General features: G+C 46.9%; 1 protein-coding gene across 1 annotated transcript in view; it reads left to right on the forward strand.

Moving 5' to 3' along the window:
• Positions 1-13,217, forward strand: part of FOXO4 (forkhead box O4) — a 29,924-nt gene extending 16,707 nt beyond the window's left edge. Inside the window, exon 3 of the mRNA XM_030574238.1 lies at positions 6,935-13,217. The gene's annotated coding sequence lies outside the window, so the exon portion shown is untranslated. The remainder of the gene's footprint in view (positions 1-6,934) is intronic.
• The last annotated feature ends 1,977 nt before the right edge of the window (positions 13,218-15,194 follow it).

The raw sequence follows: 15,194 nt of genomic DNA on the forward strand, positions 1-15,194 counted from the left end.
TGGTTAATGGCTTGATTCTCATGAGCTCCTCAATACTGAAGGTGACTGCACTGCAGATAAGAGCCTCTCCTCCATGCAGTAGCCATAATGCCGTATTTGTGATGTCGGAGCATATTCTTCTGATCTCATAGGTAAAGTGAGACTTTGTGTATGTAGAACAGTGGTGTCAACCTCAGCCCACCTGATGTGTTTGTATTCAGATTCTATAGAATCTTTGCTTTAATTTTACAAAGTTCCTAGCAAACATGGTTGGAAGAACCATTCCAGATGTGACGTGAATGTAACCAGTGCAACACTGTCTGCCTGAGTCTGCAGACAGCATGACACAGTGGCTCCCCCGCCCCTCCCTTAATTCCACTGGCATATCAACTGGAAAGTCTGTTAAGACTAGGTGTCAATATTTATTATTTCATTACTAACACCTTCAGCTCGTGGAATGGAAGGCAGGGGGAGAGAATTGGTAATTGTTGCAGGGAAAGGAAAGCAATGTAATGCAAAGGAAAGAACAGTAGACACAAGGGTAAAGGGAGAGAACTCGGGCGTGAGGTGGGGTGGGGCAGGAAGGTAGATATGCTGGGAGCATAAATAGTGGCTCTCCTTAGTGGGAGCACATCTTCCTACAGAGTTTCTACCCTGATCTTTGTGCAGACCTTCAGCTGACATCAGTTTGGCTGAGGATTGAGGAGAGAATATTGTCATAACTGCGTGCAAGGGCCAGAGGTAAAAATGGCATTCTTCTCTTGCCAAAGAATTACACCCTGATCTAGAGGGATGGAATAAACCTTAGTTTATACACGTTGATTTACAGCCTTGGCAGTAAAATCATGGGATTGCTATGCATATTGTAGACTTGAATTTCAGTGAGACATAATTGCACAAGAAATAAAAAAAACTCAATTAAATAAAAATACTTGAGCATGGATTGGATTTAGTCTGGCAAACAGTAGTGTTACCAAGTGGGAAACCTCTGAGGTCAGCAGTAGGATCATATGAGCTTTCTGAAGGGTCTAGAGTAAGTTGTGCATTCAACAATAGGAAAATCTGCAAAAAAAATTGGGCAGCAAACCATGCCACACTGCACAGTGATCTGGAGAGACTTGGATAGTTATCGTCTGGGCCTGTGATGCGTAGACCCATGGACACACTGATGTAATGCTAGCTGCGGGTACTTCAGTAGAATTAACTCCCTTTCCTGAGGCATATGTTTGGGGTTCTGTGGCCCATCTGTGATCCCTGCATATTGTCTGCATTGAAAAACTAAGGAGCATTCAGTTTGACAGCAATATTACATTTATTGTACTGAGAAACAGGGATACATGGGGAGAGGAAAGCGGGGCTGCAGGAACACATGGGGACAGGGACAGATTTGCCAGACTGAATAGGAGAGGCTAGTAGGCAGTCAGGGTCTGCATGGGGGAGGCTCCCAAACTCCCTAACAATCCTCTCCCTCCCAAGAAAACACCTGTTTCATACATCTCCCATCCAAACCCAATAACTCTCCAGATTCACTCCCAGGCTCCTTCCCTCTCCCTCAGCTCCTCCAACTTCTGTTAGCCCTGACTCCCCCAAGCCTTTGCATTGCTTCTCAGGGGTGTGGGAAATACATTTCTGCGTTGTATTTTAAATGAATTACTCAGAGTTCTATATTTGTCTAGTAAGGAATCTATTTGTCAAAAAGCAGTTCCTGATTTTTTTTTTTTGTCTGTAATAATACAGACATACTTGCTGACAGGTATTTTGAAATAAATTTCCAAAATAATTGAAACTGGCATGATTATATTGTGGTGTTTTGACAAATAAAATATGCAGAATTTTGCAAAATTTTAAAATATTGTTTGCAGAATTCCCCTAGGAATAAAACAGCAATTTCATGTTCAGGTGTTAGAAGAGGGAAGCAAAGGGCATGTGTACTTCCCCCTCTTGTGTCTCTTGGTTATTTGCTTTCAATCCTTAGGCAATAATAGTTTCTAAGGGGCCAACCAAGAATGGGGTCCTAGTGTGTTGAGCAGTGTACGAAAAAGAGCAGACAGTCCCTGTCCTGAAGCTAGCAGTGTGAATAAACTGGACACCGACAGGGTGGGAGCTGGGGTACAGCCCACAAGCAGAGTGGCCAGTGTGATGGAAACAAATGGCATGCTAGGTCCACAGGCTTTTGGGGGTGGGTTTACTTAGGAGGTGGAGCAACTAAATGGAAATAAAAAGGAAGTGAAAGTTTGTGCTGAGGATGGGGCAGGTGAGGAAAAAGGTAAGAGAGGCAGGTTTGGAGGATATTGAAGCAAAAGCCAACCAGCACAGGGCAGAGAGAGTCTGGTCAAGAACTGTAGAAGATTCTCCAAATGTCCAGCAATCCAGAGGTATGCACACTACATTTGCTTTTATCTGCTGCGCCTGGTAAAACTTTCCAATCTCAGCCATAGCCTGAGGCTAGTGATCAGCACAGGAGGGTGGAGGGGGAGAGATCCCAAGAAGGGAGCAACAGTGCAGTTGGGATAATGGACCATGAGAAGTATGGCTGAAGGGAGTAGAGATCCTAGTAAAGGTAGTGGAATGAGAGCAGGGAGGATGGCAAGAAATAGCAGAAGGCTTTCTAGAAAAGAGCATGGAGAACACTAGTAAAGGTCAAAACAATACTGTGTGTTTCTCTGTATTTAAATATGAAGGTGAAAACACCGAAATCTATAACTCAGTGTATCAGTGAGAAGGCTGAAGATCTTAGTCTTAAAAACACAGCTTCCCTTTTATTCATTGACGCCATTTGTGGGCCCTACCTGTAGTTTCTGAAGTCAGTGGGAGCAGGCTAGGACCCTGTATTTGTAGCCTCCCTTCCCTGGCAGTTATGAATCCTTTAGGATGGAAATGCCATGGTTCCCTGCCTTGCATTCAACTATGATGTGGTCTTGGTTCAGTGTCCCTCAGCCCACAGGTTTGTGGGGTCAGCGTCTCTTTGGAAATGCCTGGCTACCAAATAACTATTGCTCTAGCGTGTTAGGTGTTGACTCTCTCTGTTCAAATCCCTCCTGCAAACACGTTCCTTCCCAGAAGCCCATGAATATCAACCTCTGTCACTGAAACCCACCTGCACCACTAATATGAACAACTACTCTAAGCTGGCACCATCCTGCCAATGGACTTCTGGGGGCTCTGTCTGATTTGACTGTTAGCATCTCAGTCTGAGGACCCAGCTTGTGAAACACTGAGTATACTGGCACTCAGCAAATACCATTATCATCATGCTGTGTGGCTTGTACAGAGCCTAGATGAATCTGGATGTTGGGAAGCGTTTCCCTCCAGGAGGTAAAGGGAGTCAAATAGCAGTTGAATTTACTGCTTCCTGATAGTAAATTAAACAAAAGCTCTCAAAGGGCAGCAAGGCCCCATTTCCAAAGAGAGGCCCCCAAACTGACACAGCCACTTCACAATGCTTAGCAAACCCTCCTATGAACCCTAGGAGGGGGTCAGGATTATCAGGCCATCTTTACAAATGGGGAAATCTGAGCAGAGGTTAAGTGATGTGCCCAAGTCTCATAGAACTCCTGGCTTCAAATTAACTCCCTTTCTGCATTCTGAGCTCAGAAAACACTGCCTTCTCTCCATCCAAGCTGAGTCACCGTCTGACAATAAAAATAACTTCCACAAGCTTATATTCAACCCCCCTTCAGCTCCCTTTGGCACATGTGGTAGGAATACTTGTCCTTCCCTGAGAATGTGAACCCTGTCCCTCTGGCTGTGTTGTCAGCTCCTTGGAGCAAGAGCCTGTCATTCTGTTCGCTACAGACATGGAAGATCAATCCTCTCTCAGTAAAAGCAGCAAAGAGTCCTGTGGCACTTTATAGACTAACAGACGTTTTGGAGCATGAGCTTTCGTGGGTGAATACCCACTTCGTCAGATGCATGTAGTGGAAATTTCCAGGGGCAGGTAGGTGTGTGTGTGTGTGTATATATATATATATAGAGAGAGAGAGATAATGAGGTTAGTTCAATAAGGGAGGATGAGGCCCTGTTCTAGCAGTTGAGGTGTGAAAACCAAGGGAGGAGAAACTGGTTCTGTAGTTGGCAAGCCATTCACAGTCTTTGTTTAATCCTGAGCTGATGGTGTCAAATTTGCAGATGAACTGAAGCTCAGCAGCTTCTCTTTGAAGTCTGGTCCTGAAGTTTTTTTGCTGCAGGATGGCCACCTTAAGGTCTGCTATAGTGTGGCCAGGGAGGTTGAAGTGTTCTCCTACAGGTTTTTGTATATTGCCATTCCTAATATCTGATTTGTGTCCATTTATCCTTTTCCATAGAGACTGTCCAGTTTGGCCGATGTACATAGCAGAGGGGCATTGCTGGCATATGATGGCATATATTACATTGATGGACGTGCAGGTGAATGAACCGGTGATGGTGTGGCTGATCTGGTTAGGTCCTGTGATGGTGTCGCTGGTGTAGATATGTGGGCAGAGTTGGCATCGAGGTTTGTTGCATGGATTGGTTCCTGAGCTAGAGTTACTATGGTGCGGTGTGCAGTTACTGGTGAGAATATGTTTCAGGTTGGCAGGTTGCCTGTGGGCGAGGACTGGCCTGCCACCCAAGGCCTGTGAAAGTGTGGGATCATTGTCCAGAATGGGTTGTAGGTCCCTGATGATGCGTTGAAGAGGTTTTAGCTGGGGACTGTATGTGATGGCCAGTGGAGTCCTGTTGGTTTCTTTCTTGGGTTTGTCTTGCAGTAGGAGGCTTCTGGGTACACGTCTGGCTCTGTTGATCTGTTTCCTTATTTCCTCGTGTGGGTATTGTAGTTTTGAGAATGCTTGGTGGAGATTTTGTAGGTGTTGGTCTCTGTCTGAGGGGTTAGAGCAGATGCGGTTGTACCTCAGCGCTTGGCTGTAGACAATGGAACGTGTGATGTGCCTGGGATGGAAGCTGGAGGCATGAAGGTAGGCATAGCGGTCGGTAGGTTTTCGGTATAGGGTGGTGGTAATGCGACCATCACTTATTTGCACCGTGGTGTCTAGGAAGTGGACCTCCCGTGAAGATTGGTCCAGGCTGAGGTTGATGGTGGGGTGGAAGCTGTTGAAATTGTGGTGGAATTTTTCCAGAGACTCCTTCCCGTGGGTCCAGATGATAAAGATGTCATCAATGTAGCGTAGGTAGAGAAGGGGCATGAGTGGACGAGAGCTGAGGAAGCGTTGTTCCAGGTTGGCCATAACAATATTGGCATATTGTGGGGCCATGCGGGTGCCCATAGCTGTGCCATTGATCTGGAGATATATATTGTCATTAAATTAGAAATAGTTGTGTGTGAGGATAAAGGCACAGAGCTCACAGCCAGTTGTGCTGTAGCATCATCAGGGATACTGTTCCTGACAGCTCATATTCCATCTGTGTGTGGGATGTTCGTGTAGAGAGCCTCTACATCCATGGTGGCTAGGATGGTGTTTTCTGGAAGGTCACCAATGCATTGTAGTTTCCTCAGGAAATCAGTGGTGTCACGGAGATAGCTGGGAGTGCTGGTGGCATAGGGTCTGAGTAGAGAGTCCACATATCCAGACAGTCCTTCAGTGAGAGTGTGTCAATGCCCTCTCTCAGTGCTTACTCTAAGCATTTGAGGGCCTATGATCCTGAGCTGGACACATGGGGCTGGAACTGGGTACCATTTGAACAACGCAAAGTCTTGTTTGGCTCCTTGTTTCCAGATTATTTTTTCTCCGTGCATACTTGATTCCCGGTGACATCGTTATGAGCCGTTCATGGGAAAGGAGCTGCCCATTTTCTGTGCATTTACTTTCTATCCCTAGGCAAATGGGAAATCCAAAACCTTCTCCATCAATTCCTGGTGGAGTTTTTCATGCTAGTTGAATGATTCAAAATAGTAAAGTAAGACTCTGTACAGATTCCTCACTGCCCACAGAACCTCCTACGTCCCTTGACCACAGCCCACTTGGTTCTGTCTCAGTCTCTCTTCCTCGCCAGGCCTCCTCACTCACCCTACCCCCCGCCCCCAGCCCTAAGTATTTCAAAGAAGAGTCTGCTGTCATGGTGAATGTCCTCAATTGCTTTTGTGCTTTTCCCAGGGCTGTTCACTCTGGTAGCTTCATTCCCTATACAGAAATGAGTAACATCGCCCCCACCCCCCACAAATTGTCTCCACAGTGCCGTTGCTGGATGATGCCACACTGGTATAAAGCCATCCAAGCTACAAGTGTGTATCCTCCGTGTGCTCCACTGGTGTTTTGACATTGCCTTCTGTATCAGGTCACAATCTCTCAAGTGGAAGTTCTCATTCTAATTTCTCTTAGCTGTTGGTTAATTATTCCAAAAAGTTATTGGAAGGAGCTGTTCTTCCTCCTTTGGCTGCTTGTAGGCTGATGCTGTGGCTATGGTGAGGGACTGTGCCTGGGAAGGTTTTCTGGTAAGATTGGTTTCTTGAGTGTGATCCAAAATGTGCATTTGCTATTTGTGATATGTTCAAACAGAGCTTTTTAAAGTGGCTCTGCAGGTGAAAGGCTCTTCCTGGTATACAGGGCCCAGGAGACTCGTGCTCAGCCCCAGTTTGTTTCTCTTGCAGTTGACTCTGGTGGCTGCCCAAAAGGGAAGAGTGACTTTCTCGTCTTGCTGCTTCTCCTAGTTCTAGTGTTATCAGGGCCCTCCCTTAAGGAAAGCTCTTCAGGGTAAGCAGTCTTGCTTTAGCTCCTCTGGGGAGCACTCACTCGAGACCGTGTTGTTCCCTTTGCTCTTCCCTCCTCTTGATCCCGCTCTGAGTGTGGATAGGGTCTTGCTGTATACTTCACTCTGCATTGATGTGAAATCTCTTCCCCTACGGAGGTTTCTCAGTGTGTGCATCCCCAACTGGAATTGGATGCCTCTGCTTAATGATAATTACCCCCATATCTGTTTCTGTCCATGGCTCCTTTTGAGGCTTAGATCTAACCACCTGCTTTGTTTTTCTTCTTCCTAGTGTCCTTCAGGTTTCTGAATGTTGGGTCCTGACTTCACTTCCCACTCCTGGCAGAGTCTGAAAAAACAGAGTGCACTGGACACAGCTTCTCTGCACACCATGCCTGGGGCAGACAGAACTGCTCACCTGGGAGGAAGGTGGCAAATCTGCGCCTGGTTGCAATAGGAAGAGTTTTGAAAAAAATCCTGTTGTGTTCTGCGTCTCTTCCTAAAAATCCTGACTTGCCACGGATCTTCTGCAGAAGCCCCTGAGCTGTGCACAGTCGAAGAGGAGCTCTGGTGAAAATACCCAAGCTTGGCCAAAGGCTGTTATGCCAGACAGCAGCGTTATCCAATGCAAAGAGTTGGGTGTGTTGGAGGCTGCCTTATCTCTGCCATAGCAGCAGTTCGCCCAGTGCCTTGGGCTGTGAAAAGGGGCGTATTCTGTCCCATCTTGCCCTCTGGGATAGAGTAGCTGGGCCCTTCCTTCAGCCACCAGCCTTGTGCTTGGTACTCCACAGACTTTTAGAAGAATTAGAAGGAGCCTCTTGGCAGAAGCCTGGTAGGAATAGGGTGTCGGATGGATTGGGGTTTGGTTTCAAAGTACCGTACTGTTCTGCACCCGTCTGAAGGGATGAGGGAGTGGCAGCCAGGGAGGCTTCCCTAGGCAGAAGAGGAGGACCTACAGTTTAATTTCACTGTGCCAACTGGGCTCCATTGAATGAGTAGCATGTTCTAGAGGAGTCCTGTGCTGTTCTAAGCACTTTCCTGATACAGCAGCCTGCTGGAAAATAGTCACAGGTGCTGATTGCTTTTGCTGGGACTCCAAAAAATCGTGAGGGGGGGTTGTTTCTGGGCTGTCTTGCTACAGCAGAGAAATGGGAAACCTGGGTGTGGCCTTAACAGAGCCCTGGTTGCTTTTCAGAAGGGCATTTTCTATAGATGAAATATTTTTTTACTAAGGGCTTTCTATACTGAAAGCTAATGTAACCACATGTCTCCATTGGCGTACTGGTTATCTCTCCCTCTAAGAAGGTGGTACCAATGGGAGATTTGCCTTTCAAAGCTGTGCTGAGAATAAATACACTTGACATTCAATTATGTGTCTGATTGGGGGAAGAACTGGCAGGCCCCCACAGTTTGGAACCATGTGGGAAGGGGGTTGTACATTTCTTGTAATCTATATGTAAAACTAGCTGCAGATTAATTAGAAGCTTTTTCTAAACCTTTTAAAAAATATATATATATATATATTTTTAAATTGAGAAACAAGATTATTGGATTAAAACACTTTTTTTCTGCAACTTTATCCTGTTGATACCACATGAACACTACAGTAAGGCTGGGAACAAGCCTGGGGTTTGAGGGTATGAATACAGTTGGGAAGGGGTGGGGGAGACACTTCAGAGTGCTTGGGGAATAGCCACACTCTTCAAATCAAATGGGAGAGGTGTTTGCAGAAATCAGACTGCAGCAGATCAGTCTCTGGCCATGTCATTGGACACTCCCACTAAGTATCCCCTAACCTTGTGCTCTTGGCTAATCATTAACAGGGGATAAGCTGGGTATGTTAAGCCCTAGAGTAGCTGGGCTGCAGCTGATGCTTCAGAGGCTTAGGTTCCCTAACCTCTTAATGAGGGAGGCTGAACCAGGCCTGCTGGCATTCTGTGTAGCCTTCATCCCCCACTATTTTGAAGCCAGGAGTAGCTGACACCCTGGTTGTCGTAGTTTCTATAGTCTTTCCTTTTGTTACTGAAGTTTTTCTGCTACTACTTGCTAATTCTAGTCCTGTAGGCAATGCTGTAGGAGTCTGATTGGGGTTCTGACCTGTGAACAGGTTTTGTCCCCAACCAGGACCTGAAGGGGCTATGAGGGTCAGCTGGCAGTTTTCTTTCAGCCTTTGGGTGTTTGTGGTGGTACGATTTGGGGGAGAGGATGATTCTTTGCAGTGTTCTATGGGTTTTGTTAATGCAGAAAAATCTCCAGCATTCTTTCTGCAGGTGGCAGATGAGTCTTCTTGTGGAAGGTTTATGTGGTGAGGTGCTGGGAGTTTAAGATGACCAGACGTCCCGATAAAATCGGGACCATCCCAATATTTGGGTGGTTGTCCCGCATCCCAACCAATCTTTGGTCGGGATGCAATTTTTTGCTCCGCTGGCAGCACTCGGCTTTTTCTTTTTTCTCTGCTGGCAGACCCTCTCCCTTCCGTGGCGCCCCCCCCCCCAATGTGTCCCAGTATTTTCTTCATCTCATCTGGTCACCGCTCTATGGGAGTTTGTATTGCTTGCTGCCTTCTCTGCATGTTGTTTCAGGGGTTCACTAGAACTACTGGAGACCTGAACACAAGTGGTCGGTCTGGCCACCTGAAATGAGGCCTGTGGAGCAATCTTGCCTTGAGCCTCATCTGCCATTAGGTCCTTTTGGGGAACGCTAATTGGAAATAACTCTGAGGCTTTCTCTTTACTGAAGACTTAAGTTCAGCTGTGCGTTTTTACAGCAACATGCCCTTGGTTCACATACCTCTTGCTGTACTGCTTGGTAAGGCAACCATCACACCCTGAACAGTAGGCAGACCTGGAATTCGCTTATCCCATGCTTTGCTAAACTGGGGTACCAACGGTGAAAACTTTTAGCCAGAGTCAGTCAGCACAATTGAGAGATGATAGTCCTCCAATCCCTTCCCACAAGCCCCGGGCACCAATTGTGCACATTGCCTCCATAAAGAGCAGCGGCTGATGGTCCGATTATTAGGGCAAGCTGGATCCTTTCCTTTGGCACATGACAGCATACCAGCATGGTTAATGCCACGAGTGAATTTTCCAGGCCTAGACCACTTCCTCCTACAATCCCCAGCGTGGGTAGATGCCCTGCGAATGTGAGCATAGAGCAGTGCAGTGAGCTGTGGCACTATGAATCTCAGGATAGTGCCCATGTTGGCTGTATTGCTTCACACGACCACATAGGGCACCAGTGACACCACTGTGTGACACAGCATACTGACATTGACAGTGTTGGTTAGGCTATCGTGTTTTGTGTTGACTGACCCATGATGGCTTATGCTGTGGTTAGCCAACAGCGAAGACAGAGCCTAAAGGCGCAGGACTGTAATGTTAGTTACCAGTACCTCAGACCTGCAAACCCAGTGCAAGCCAGAGCCTTCAGTGAGCATATCTGTGCGTTGTAAGGAGCAGCATGTTAGTGACTAACACACACAGTGCCTGTTACAGCCTGTGGGCCATGGGTCTGTGCATTGATATAGCACTCCTGGGAGCTAGGCAGTTAGGTGGCTTTTCTCACAACGGTGCACGTGCCTTGACCCATTGTAGCTCTAGGAGCTGCAGTCAGGCCTAGTGAGAGTCACTGGAATTGCTGCCTCTCTGGCTTCAAGACATGGAATTTGTTGTAGCTGCTCCCTCTCCGTGCTGGACCCTTGCTACACCATCTCTCACTGGGATACTCTCACAGAGCACTTATTGCACTCAAGATGGACTGAGACCTTTTCCTTAGGGAGTTAAATGACAACTCAGAAGCAGACTCTAGGACTCACTGCTGCTGCCACCTCTTCCTGGTGTCTGGAAACTTAACTTGAGCCAGACTTTCCATTGCTCCACCTAGGAGATGGCCACAGCAGGAAGTGAGCAGTAATGCTACAGTACATCCCTATGCAGTTGCATAGGGCACAAATGGTTTATCTCTTGGTATCTTCCCTGGTAGCTAAGCATTTTGGCAGCCTTATCTGCAGGGGGAAGAACAGGTGCTGGTGCTGGTGTCCTGCTGCTGTCTCTGGCCTGCAGCAGCAAACTACAATGTTTGAGGTTAACACATGATTTGTCATAGGTGTTAAAGACAGTATGGGAGACTTCCCAGTGCTGTGAGGAATGGAGCCAAAAGCAACAGGGCTCAGTCTACTGTAAAAGTGGCATTCCATTTAAAGGCAAATCAGCCCTTCACCTGTACAAGGGCAGTGTGTGGTGGATCTAGGGAATGGATGAGGGCAAGGGGAGGAAGAATTTGGCAGTTGTGCCTGTTATGCCCCTTCCCAAACTTCTGACTTGATCTGTCCATAAATAGTGCTCCTCTAGCGTTTCCCCAACTGCTGGTGGGTAACCAGTAGTGAAGCATCCAGTCCCCATTCTGATGGAGGGCCTGGTGGAGAATTCCATGTGTAGAATTTACTTAGTGTGGGTGGGGGACAGCTGTGTTCTGAGGTGGCTCTGTCCTTCTGGACGCATGCCTGAGAGAGTTAGCAGGGAGGGGGTGCAGGGCTGTAAGCACAAGGCCTGATACAGTATGGTGCTGTTTAGTGTCCTCTCAGCCTTATACACTAGTTGAGCTCAGGCCACACTTAGTTATTCCATTCCTGAATTCAACCACAATTGTTCATAGTGTTGAGCTGCCCAGCGCCACGAAGGATTCTGTGCACTATCTGCCTGTGGAGCCAGCATGAGGCAAAGCTATTGCCTTTGTGTACATTTGCTTTCAGCAACCTCCTTGAGGCACTCTGCGGGTCTGTGATACCTTCAAGTGGCCCTAGTCTTACTGTCACTAACAACTTCAAATAACCAAAGCTTATTGGAACCCTTCACTCTCCCTTTGTCAGGTTGTCCCTTCCAGCTACACTGTGTGTTTAAATCTGCAAACCCATCCTGATGAGAAATTAAAACAGAGGGAGGGTTCCAGAAACTGTATCTTATAAATTATGTGCATACTAGAAGCACACAGCACTAATCAGCTTTTCCAAAGGAAATGCCTAGAAAGATTTTATTTAGGCCATGAATTCTTTTTTTTTAAATTTAGTTGCTTATTTATAGTCAGGCTTAGGGCAGTATTGCCCTCAGAAGCTCCTGTGCATCACCGTGTAAGCCTGGGGGGGCCTCAAAAGGCAGAGGCACTCATACCAGTGTGATGCAGTTACTCTGAATGGGCCCTGCTCTGCATGGCAGAGGACTGTCGTGAGCCTTGTTGGTTTATTTCTGATCAAAGTAAAGTGAGAGTTTGGATCCATCATTTAAAGTTGTGGGACATGAGCATGAGGGGGGATAGTTTGTGGTTCAGGTCTTCCCCCTACCCAAACTCCATCTGAGGTAAGAAAATGGATTGGTTATGATTACATTAAAAAAAACTTGATGAAAATTAAATCCTTGCTCTGCGGTGTAAGGCTGTCTGTGCTTGTGATGGAGAGTACAGACACTGCACGCCCAGCTGGCATGGATATAAATAGCAGTGTGAATGGTGAGTTTAGGCGACTAGAGTACCCTACATGTCTCTGCACACCCAAGCGGCGCCTCCCATGTCTACATTGCTGTTTTTAGCAGCGTAGTGTCCTGCTGCCTCAACACTGCAGGGAAAGGCTCTTGCGGGGAAGAGGCTGCTGGGAAAGTTCCAGGAGCTCCCCATTGCCAAAGCTTTTCATGTGCCATGTAGCTACATGTGTAGTGCCTGTACTCTGCACACTGCTGTAATTGTAGACAGAGCCTAAAAGATGGATTTCCTGGAGAGGTCTGTCCTTGTGATGATTGGTCAGTGCATGGAATCCACTGCCACCCCTCCTCTCCCCCTGCACAAGGCTACTTCAGTCTCTGTGCCAGAGTACATCCTAAGGGAAGAGACTCTGCATGGGATAGTCTGATTTAGTCAGTGGGTGGTGTCAGTGACCTGAGGTGAAAGGAGGGAGCCCAGGTGTATAAGAGGCCAAGACGGTGAAGCAGCTCCTTGCAGAGCTGTGTCATGGTGGTCTTGTGAAGGCTCTTGACAGCATGTTTCATGGTGTGTAGCTTGAAGGAGATGTTTGCAATCATCTGAGTGCTGTATGGTTAAGTGCCAAGAGGGGGAGTTGGATGCTTGGAGGATGCATCAGTTCTCCTGGAAGGAGACTTTCATTAGGCTGCAGAGATAGGAAATGGTCCCATGATCTGCTCTTTCCAGGACAGTATCGTAGAGTCACTCTCCACTCCCTCCAGACTATGGCCCAGCCTCTTGCTCTCATGGTGGGATGCCTACACCAACATGCTAAGAGTGTCAGCCTATTGCTCACAAGCAAGGTTTCTCTGTTGTTGGCACAGGCCCCTGTCCCCACAGCGTAGCAGCACCGGCTGGCATAGGTTCCCACACCTGCCCTAGCTGCACTCTCGCTCACCCATTTCTCATGACGTTTTCTACTTTTAAAATCTCTGCTTTTTGTTTGCTCTCCTTAGCAGTGTGATTTCTGAACTATTACAGGCTCTGTTACCATCTGTGCTAGTGAGACTGTGTAGAATGTGCTAGACTAGGGGGGAAGTTTGACAAATAAAGATCTGTAATCCTTTGCTCTGTGTCTGGTGCAGTTTCTGGTGTCCGTTTTGCTGGTGAGACCTAGTACGTGTTCTGATTTCAGCTGGCTGCTAGGGCCAGGCACTCTGATCTGAATGTCCCTGTGCCAGCCTGAGGTGGAAGAGGCAGTGCGTGGGCACTGTCCTGAGACTCCCAGGATGCTGTGTGAGGAGCTTCCCCCTCACTGCTCCCACAGGCTGGGTGCAAGGGCAAATGGTGCTGCTGGCTCCGAGACTGTCTTGAAGGGATGCAATAATTGAAGGGCTCATCTAGTGTGGAAACCATCCCAATCAGAGAATGGAAATAGCCCACCTTATTCTTGCTCCCCATCCTAGCTGTATTCAAGACTCCGATCAGGCAGCTTCTACCAGTGTCAGCAATTCCTGGAGCTTCTAACCCTAAGTGTACAAATGCTCTGCCTTCAGCTCACCTATTCCCCCAGCAGCTGCTGAGGCTTGCTTAGGGGAGCCACGCACTTCAGGAGCAAGCTGTCTCTGCAGCAGGTGCCACCAGCACAGTCATCAAAAAGAGAATAGCTATTCCATTGTTTGGGCTCCAGCCAGGCACCACCTGCTGATGTCAGTTCCTGTGAGCCTGGAGCTATCTCACCACCATACCATGTGCAAGATCTTGCTTCTAGGAACAAAGAATGTAGGCCACACAGTATAGGAACTGCATCCTGGGTAGCAGTGACTCAAAGGGATTTACAGTCATGGTGGAAACCAAGGGGATATGAGCTCTCTGCACCATGCACGTTTGCTTTTAGCCACTGATGTTAAGATGTATATGCAGGTCCATAAAGAGTTAGTGATGAGATGTTACTACTTCTGTATACAGCACTACTGAGGCTTTTACTGGGATATTGTGTCAAGTTATGGTGTCACAACTTAGAAATACTGACAAATTGGAAGGTCAGGAAAGAGCAATAAGGATCACAAGGTCTGGAAAACCTGTCTGACAGTGAGACTAGAGTTCAATAGATTGAGTGTCAAATAGAAATTTAAGCAGTGAGTTGAGGGTAGTCCAGAAGTACCTGTGTAGGGAGAAGATTTCTCATTTCAGAGGGTTCTTTAATCCAGCAGACAAAAACAGAACATGCTCTAGTGGAAGCTTGATCAGTTCATACTAGGAACAAGGTGCAATTAAGGTGTTGGAAATTACCTGTTGGAACAACTTGCTGATGGACATGGTGGCTTCTCCATCACTTGGAGACTTCACATGAAGATTTAGAAAGACAAAGATCTGCTGCAGCTCAGTGAGAAGTTCTGGGTTTGCTGCAGGAAGTGCTGGTGGAAATTCTCTGGCCTGAGTTATGCAGGAAGTCAGTCTGGATGGTCTCTGCTGGCCTTAAAATAGTATGCCCTCAGCTGGTACTGTGCATGGTACTGGTCACCCTATTGCAAAAAGGTTATTGCAGAATTAAAGGGGAACTTGCATCCAAAGAGACCTGAAAGATTGGAATTGGTGCCTTAGAAAGGAGTGGGTTAAAAAAAAGATGATAAAAGTATATGAAATAATAAATCTTCAAGAGAAGGTGGAGGGACTTTTTGGCCTGTGACATGATACAGGAGGCAGGAGCCATGTAATGAAATGGTGTGAAATTCAAAATCAATAAATGGAAATTCTTTTTCATGTAACAGCTAGTGGAACTCACTGCTACACAATGTTGCTGAACCAAACAATTTAGACTGAGTATGACTGGACATTTATATGGATAACAAGAATATCAAGAATCAGAGGGATAGCCGTGTTAGTCTGGATCTGTAAAAGCAGCAAAGAATCCTGTGGCACCTTATAGACTAACAGACGCTTTGGAGCATGAGCTTTCGTGGGTGAATACCCACATGCATCTGAGGAAGTGGGTATTCACCCATGAAAGCTCATGCTCCAAAGCGTCTGTTAGTCTATAAGGTGCCACAGGATTCTTTGCTGCTTTTAAAGAATCTCAAGAGTTACAATAATTAATGCAAATA

This window comes from Gopherus evgoodei, chromosome 9 (assembly GCF_007399415.2).
Source record: "Gopherus evgoodei ecotype Sinaloan lineage chromosome 9, rGopEvg1_v1.p, whole genome shotgun sequence".
NCBI lineage: Eukaryota > Metazoa > Chordata > Testudines > Testudinidae > Gopherus > Gopherus evgoodei.